The sequence below is a fragment of the Perognathus longimembris genome, chromosome 17 (genome assembly GCF_023159225.1).
Source record: "Perognathus longimembris pacificus isolate PPM17 chromosome 17, ASM2315922v1, whole genome shotgun sequence".
Taxonomy (NCBI): domain Eukaryota; kingdom Metazoa; phylum Chordata; class Mammalia; order Rodentia; family Heteromyidae; genus Perognathus; species Perognathus longimembris.
This window is the reverse complement of record NC_063177.1, coordinates 12,001,830-12,010,148: the sequence shown is the minus strand read 5'-3', so window position 1 is coordinate 12,010,148 and position 8,319 is coordinate 12,001,830. Positions and strand designations below refer to the sequence as shown.

General features: G+C 42.6%; 1 non-coding gene across 1 annotated transcript; it reads left to right on the top strand.

Moving 5' to 3' along the window:
* The first annotated feature begins 3,063 nt into the window (after positions 1-3,063).
* Positions 3,064-3,168, top strand: LOC125366659. The gene has a single exon (XR_007213945.1). It is a non-coding gene; the product is annotated as a U6 spliceosomal RNA (small nuclear RNA).
* Positions 3,169-8,319: the final 5,151 nt, after the last annotated feature.

Genomic DNA, 8,319 nt, shown 5'->3' with positions numbered 1-8,319 from the left:
TTTAGGGATGCCCAGAGATTGCTGCTGTCCCTTTATTTTGTAGGATAGCCAGGTTTTACTTCAAGCTGGCTAGAAGCTCTTCAGTGGTCTTTAGGCTAAGCAAGTCTCTTAACACTGAAAGGTAGAGTTCTGATGTTATAAAGAGTCACTTAAATACTTGGGGTAATAAATACTTTAAAAATATTTTATTTTAATAATATTCTTTTCTTGCTATAATAGGGGATGTTATAAGTCATACATTCGTTTTAATGGTATTTCTTAAAACAAAGCAATGTGTAACTAAACCGATCTGCAAATCATTGTAGGCATCTGTAAATTCTGTTATAGGTACTGTAAACTTTCTTGGAGTCTTTTTTTTTTTGCCAGTCCTGGGCCTTGGACTCAGGGCCTGAGCACTGTCCCTGGCTTCTTCCTGCTCAAGGCTAGCACTCTGCCACTTGAGCCACAACGCCACTTCTGGCCATTTTCTGTATATGTGGTGCTGGGGAATCGAACCCAGGGCCTCATGTATACGAGGCAAGCTCTCTTGCCACTAGGCCATATCCCCAGCCCTCTTGGAGTCTTTTAATTAACAGATTATGTTATGATTGCATTTGTATATTGTTAAAATACTTTTAGAGACATTTGTTTGAGTGTCTTTATTAGAGTTGTAGGTTGGAACTTTATATTTGTATAAAATCCATTGTTTCCAGAGCATTCAATGTGTTGTCATCTCATCAATCTTCATGACAAATGTAAATGATGAAATAACCTTCAGATTACTACCTTCCCAGGGACTGAAGATTGCAGGAATATCTGTAGCCTGCTAAAGATATACTTACTATTTTTAGAAATATTTTTTCCTGGGGCTTGGAATATGGCCTAGCAGTAAGTAGAGTGTTTGTTTTGCAAACATGAAGCAATGAGTTCGATTCCTCAGCACCACATATATGGAAAAAGCCACAAGTGTCGCTGTGGCTCCAGTGGTAGAGTGCTAGCGGTTAGCAAAAAAAGAAGCCAGGGACAGTGTTCAGGCCCTGAGTTCAAGTCCCAGGACTGGGGCTTACTTTGTTTAAGTGCTTGTTTGCCATTTTATTTATTTGCAGGTGGTATTCCATCTGGTGTGAAAAGTTGGTACTGTACTGAAAATAATTTCTTATTTAACCTGAAAGGTCAACCTAAATCTTCAGGGACACTAACATGGATACACTTTGTCATAGTTCTTGACTTTTATAAATGGTAGCAGGTGTAATGGTGAATGCCTATAATCCTAGCTATTTGGGAAGAGGCAGAGAGCAGGAGGATTACACCTACAGATCTGCCCAGGAAAATAAGTTTATGAGACCTTTTTTTCTTTTTTTGTTTTTGAACTCAGGGCTTGGGTGCTGTCCCTGAGCTTTTGTGCTTTAGGCTAGTGCTCTACCACTTTGAGCCACAGTCCCACTTCCGGTTTGGGGATGGTTAACTAGAGATAAAACCTCATGGGCTTTTCTACCTGGGCTGGCTTCAAACCACCATCCTGATCTCAGCCTCCTGAGTAGCTAGGATTATAGGCTTGAGCCACCAGTGCCCAGCTGTTTTGAGATCTCCTAAGCAATGAAAGTTGGGCTAGGTGTTAAGCACCCAGCTACATAGGAATGGTAAATAGGTGGGTGGCGGTCTAGGATGTGCCAAACATAAACAGGAGTTCCTATTCTCACCATAAAAAGTGGGGAGGGATGTGGCCTGGTGGTAGAGTGCTTGCCTAGCATGCACGAAGCCCTGGGTTTAATTCCTCAGTACTACATAAACAGAAAAAGCCAGAAGTGGCACTGTGGCTCAAGTGGTAGAGTGCTAGCCTTGAGCAAAAGAGCTCAGGGATAGTGCCAGGCCCTGAGTTCAAGCCCCACAACCAACAAAAAGAAAAAAAGTTGCTTGTTTGTTTTTGCCTTCTCTGGGACTACCTTGGATATAGGTGAGTTGACTGGATGGTACAGTTACAACGAAAGAAAAATCACATTTGACAGTCACCATTGTGTCTGTTCTTTCACTTCCATCTGAATAAGTAGGTGAATGTGAGTGTATATGTATATGTGTGTCTGAAGGCGTTGTTCCACCCTGGTGTATGCTCTGGTTCTTTAAAGCCTGAAAATAAATCCTTTCATGCATTATTTCATTTGCTTCTCCCCATAGCCTCAAGGGGTGGTTTTGTTTGTTTCTCTTTCAATGAGACTCCATGAAATGCTTTTCTCTCTTTCTTTTTTTTTTTTTTTTTTTGGCCAGTCCTGGGCCTTGAACTCAGGGCCTGAGCACTGTCCCTGGCTTCTTTTTGCTCCAGGCTAGCACTGCCATTTGACCCACAGCACCACTTCTGGCCGTTTTCTATATATATGGTGCTGGGGAATCGAATCCAGGACACTCTTGCCACTAGGCCATATTCCCAGCCCCCTTGAAATGTTTTTCATCTTGGATTTCAAGTTTCTATAATTTGTATGGAAATTGGGAAACTGAGTGGAGATTATGAGCTAGTAATTTAGTGTTCATTTCTAATTTCTCATAGTTGAATCACATTCTGTTCCTTATGTTTTTCAAATAGTTATTAGACTCAGTGCTGCATGTATTAATGTTCATTTTGTTTGTTTGTTTTTGCCAGTCCTGGAGCTTGAACTCAGGACCTAAGCGCTTGTCCCTGGCTTCTTTGTTCTTTTTGCCCAAGGCTAGCACTCTTACCACTTGAGCCACAGTGCAACTTTCTGCTTTTTCTATATATGTGGTGCTGAGGAACCGAGTCCAGGGCTTCATGCATGCTAGGCAAGCACTCTACCACTAGACCATAGTCCCATCCCCTAATGTTCTTTTTTTAAAAAACAAAACAAAAACACATTTCTTCTAAGAAGCCTGCAAGCTCCTGATTCTGTTTTTTCTGTAGCTTGCCCCTAGTCCAGTAGGTGGCAGTATACCAGTGTCTGATGGAAATTAAGCAACTAATACTTCGTTTACCTAAGATGTGACGATATGCAAGATTCATCACGAGTTAGCATGCAAATAGTGACTTAGGACTAAGCCTGTATCTTCTATTGAATAATTAATTAAAATCATGGCTTTGTGCACTCCAGCAGCACATAAACTAAAATGGGGATGATACAGAGAAGATTAGCATGGCTCCTGTACAAGGATGACATACCAGTTGGTGAAGCATTCCATAATGTTAAAAAAAAAAAAAAATCAATGCTGATGCACTCCTATCTCTAACCACCAAAAGCTGGAAGTGGAGCTTTGGCCTAAGTAGTAGAATACTAGCCTTGAGCAAAACAACTAAGGGACTGCGTAAACCCTGAGTTTAAAACCCAGTACTGGCACCAAAAAAGAAAAAGAAAGTATTATCTCTGTAGAGCAGAGTTGAAAATATTACAACCCATGGTTGTCCGTTGAAAAAGTGTACAGTGTACTTAAAAAATTTCAACTGAGCTGTAATTGCCAAGAAGGAAGATGTCATATGGCACAGGGTTGGGGCATGCCCTGGAGACAGGCGTTTGAGGTTAAATCAATGGGAAAGATACTATCAGGGTACTGGTGTTGTCCCTGAGCCTCTTTGTGCTCAAGGCTAGCTCTCTACAACTTCAGCCACAGCCCCACCTTCAGCTTTTTCTGAGTAGTTTATTGGAGTTTACCTGCCCTGGCTGGCTTCAAACCACAGTCCTCATATCTCAGCCTCCTGAGGAGCTAGGATTACAGGCATGAGCCACTGGCACCTTGCTTATTCCTAGAGATTTTATAACTTTGTTTTTATAGCTTGGCCTCTACAAAAGACAACTGCTGCGGTGAGTCAGTGGCTTATTCCTGTAGCTGGAAAAAAATCCCAGTTACTCAAAAGACTGAGATTTGAGGATCAAGGTTCAAAGACAGCCCAGGCAGGAAAATTTTATGAGGCTCTTTATCGCCAGCAAAAAGCCAGATGTGGAACTGTGACTCAAGTAATAGAGCATCAGCCTTGAGTAAAAAAACTAAGTGACGATGCTCAGGCCCTGAGTTCAAGCTCCAGTACCTTCTCTCTCTCAATGGACACCAATTTAAAATATATTAAGGAGACAAGACTGATTTCCTCACCCTATTAAAAGTATAGTAGATAGGATTTTTAAGCTACTTCAGTTTCATCTAGGTGTTATTTATGCTTATGATTTCTCATTTCTGTGTTTCTCATTTTTTGAGGAGACAATAGTATACTTTTTTATTTTTTCTCCCCAGTCCTAGAGATTGAACTTAGGGCCTGGGTGCTGTCCCTGAGCATTGGTGCTCAAGGCTAGTGCTCTACCACTTAAGCCACAGTTCCACTTCCTGCTTTTTTTTGTTTTGTTTTGTTTTGTTTTGTTTTTGGTAGTGATAGGAATCTCATGGGCTTTCCTGCCCAGGCTGGCTTTGAACCGTGATCCTCAGATCTCAGCCTCCTGAGTAGGTAGGACTATAGGCATGAGCTACCAGGCCCAGCTTTATATCTTTGTGTGTGTTGTCTCTGTAATAAGCCAGATACTAGCTGAAGAAGGGTTGTCAAATGTGTTTACTTTCCTTCCTGTGCCATTACAGACACTACTAATAAGCCACAGAGCTCTCATTTCTACTCAGCCCAGTATTTTCTTTAGAAAATACTGATTCTAGACAATCAACTCTACTTAATTAGAATTAATACTGACATAATGACATCGTCATTCTGGGGCTGTGAAGAATGCTTAGGATTCTCTAAGGAGATCAAAATCTGGTCAAAATCTCTGTTGTTGACCAGCTGCTGGGGAGTCCAGTTGTCACCTTCATTACAGTGGTGGGAGCTATGTGGGCATTGCTGGCATGCCGATGGCTTGAATGAAGGGGACACTTGGGATGAGTAGAAGCTAAGGATGCACACAGAAAGCTCTGTAGCTGTGTTGCAATGCTGGTATAGTACATCCAGAGTGAAAAAGAACTGGGACTTAATCACATTTCTGGGGCCTCTTGTCGGAGAGATTCTGGTTCTATATTGGCCCCACCTTGGACTCAGTGCCTGTGAGGAAATTCATCCTGTGTGATGAATGTAGTCAGTCTAGTTCATGATGCAACAGGAGGAGAAAAGGTATAAAACTATGTAAGTATCACTCCTCTTTGATCAGATGAAGAAACTGAGGCATGGAAAGGCACATTCTGCTCAGAAATGGTCCTACCTGGGAGAAGGGAAGTTCAGATCTAGGAAATCTGGCCTGTGCTCTTCCCACCTGCTCTCCCATGCACCTACTAGAGGTCAGTACCCATGTCTCCACATGACCATTGACACATTTATTGGCCACCTGCTCCAAAGAAACTGTCCAGTGCTGGAGAGGATATTACTCATGGGCTGTACATATAACATTTTGGTCAGTGATTGGCTGCATATATGATATTGGCTTCCTAAAATTATATCACCTAGTGGCATCACAGATGTGTAAGTAGTTTGTGTAAGTAGTCTGTGATGTTCCTAGAGCAATGAACCATCTAGTGACCCTTTTATTTTTTTAGAATGCATCTTCATGACTTAAGTAATGCATGACTGTATTAGTAAGGACATGAATAGGAATACAAAATTGAGTGGGACACAGTCTCGGGTCATAATCTCCAAAATCTTCTGGGCTGAAATCTAAATAGTCAACAGGAAGGGACATCCTGTGGAAATGACTGGCACTCACTAGATGACTGAAACAGATTTGTTCTTACACAACTCTCAGCAACCTCAACATAAGATTTTTTTTTTGTTTTTTTAAATTTTCGTTGTCTAGTTTTTTGGTTGTTTTTTTTTCACCAATCCTGGGGCTTGAACTCAGGGTCTGGGCACTGTCTCTGAGCTGCTTCTGCTCAAGGCTAGCACTCTACCACTTGAGTCACAGTGCTACTTCTGGCCCTTTCTAAATAGTTTATCGGAGACGAGAGTCTCACAGATTTTCCTGCCCAGGCTGCCTTCAAAAAACGTGATCCTCAGATCTCACACTCCTGAGTAGCTAGGATTATAGGCATGAGCCACTCCTGCCAGGCAAGAACTTTTACACTTTTACTGTTCCTTTCTGGCATATCTGAATTGCCAGCATTGTTACTCTTGCGCTTTGGAGCCCTTAATAAGTGAAAAGAGGGTTCCTTGAACAAAGCACTGCAGTGCTATGATAGCCAATCAGAGGGAGAGGTAGTCACTCCATGACTGATGGTGGGTAGCATAGAAAGGGCAGATATGCTGGACAAAGGGATGATTTACATCCACATGGGACAAAACTGGATGGAATGTGATTTTGTGATAGGGACAGTATGCAAATAAAAATTTATCAAAACCAAGTGCTGGCGGGCTTCCACCTTTAATCCTAGTTACTCAGGAGGCTGAGATATGAGAATCATGCTTCAAAGCCAGCCTGGGCAGGAAAGTCTGTGATACTCTCATCTCCAGTTAACCACCAGAAAACTGGAAGTGGTGCTGTGGCTCAAGTGGTAGAGTGCTAGCCTTGAGCTGAAGAACTCAGGGACAGCACCCAGGCCCAGAGTTCAAGCCCCATGACCAACAAAAAACAACTTACTAATTTTTCACTTTTTTTTCTTTTTCTTTCTTTTTTTTTTTTTTGCCAGTCCTGGGGTTTGGACTCCAGCCCTGAGCACTGTCCCCTGAGCTTTTTGCTCAAGGCTATCACTCTGCTACTTGAGCCACAGCACCACTTCTGGCCATTTTCTGTATACGTGGTGCTAGGGAACCGAACCCAGGGCTTCATGTATATGACCAATTCTTCATTTCTAGATTTTTCCATTTAATACTTTGAGACCCTTATAGACTGTGGGTAATGAAATAGTAGCAAACAAAACTTCAGAGAAGGGGGAACCATTACATACTAAATATTGTGTTTGCAGCAAGGCTCCCCCATAATTAAATATTACTTTTTTTTTTCTTTTTTGTTAGTCATGGGGCTTGAACTCAGGGCCTGAGCACTGTCACTGGGTTTATTTTATTTTATTTTATTTGCTCAACACTAGTCTCTAGCACTTTGAGCCATAGCTCCACTTCCAGGTTTCTGGTGGCTAATTGAAGCTAAGAGTCTCACAGACTTTTCTGGCTGGCTTCTAACTATGAACCTCAGATCTCAGCCTCCTGAGTAGCTAGGATTACAGACATGAGCCACAGCATTAGCCTTTCCTTCTTTTTAAGATAAAGCAAAGCAACTATTTTGTCATAGAATAAGAATGCACACGCAGGTTAATTCATAGAACAGTTGATAGGTTTTGATTTTTTCCCCCCCAAAAAAACATGCTATAACCAGGAGCCAGTGGCTCGTGCCTTATAGTTCTAGCTATTCAGGAGGCTGAGACTCGAAAGATGGGGCCAGGGCAGAGAAGTACTCAAGACTCAAATCTCCAGTTAGCCAGCAAAAAGCCAGGCTGGAGTCATTCATAGCTCAAGAGTACGAGCTGTGAGCAAAAGGCCAAGTCCTCAGTTTAAGCCCTAGTAATGACACAAAAACAATGTGATGCATGGGGACCCAACCCTTGAAAGGAAGGTTTTGCCCCACTACCCTTTTTTTTTCCTAAATCCCACTCTCTCTTTCCCCTCCCTCACTTAGAAACCATTTTTAGTGAGTTTCTTTATGCTGTTTTCACACATATAAAATGTACTTCTAGGCTTACTGGTAGAGTGCTTCCCTAGCATACATGAAGCCCTGGGTTCAATTCCCGATCACCACATATATAGAAAAGGCCAGAAGTGGCGCTGTGGCTCAAGTGGCAGATTGCTAGCCTTGAGCAAAAAGAAGCCAGGGGCAGTGCTCAGGCCCTGAGTTCAAGGCCCAGGACTGGCAAAAACAAAACAAAACAAAAAAACAAAAACAAAAAAAACTTCTATCACAGTCCCTGCTATCTCCTTTTCCGTTCCTTCTGCTAATCTCTGTCCCCCTGCCAAAAAAACAATAGCAACAAACAAGCCAAACAAAGAACAACAACAAATAGCCCTACTTTTAAATCAGGTCATTACTTTTTTTTTTTTTTTTAGGTCTAGATTCCACTATGAGAAAAAGCACGGGGCATTTGCCTTTCTGAGCTTGATCTCCTCAGCCATGATCTCCAGGTTTCTTTTTTACACGTTGCAATGTTTCACCCCAACTTTTCAGAGGTGGGGGGCGGGTGGGGGTTACAACTGGAAGAGAAAACAAGCTCCGAGTCCGTGCTTTTGTGCTAAACTTCCAAGTCACTTCCTAGCTGCGCGCTCAGAGTCGTTTCTCTAGATCCCTTGGGGTGGGGGAGCAGGAGCTCCGGGAACTCGGGGTCCCCCAGGCCCGCCTCTCCCCTGTACCTCACCGACAGCCCCCACTGGGCGGGCCGAGGACAGCATCTGCTCGG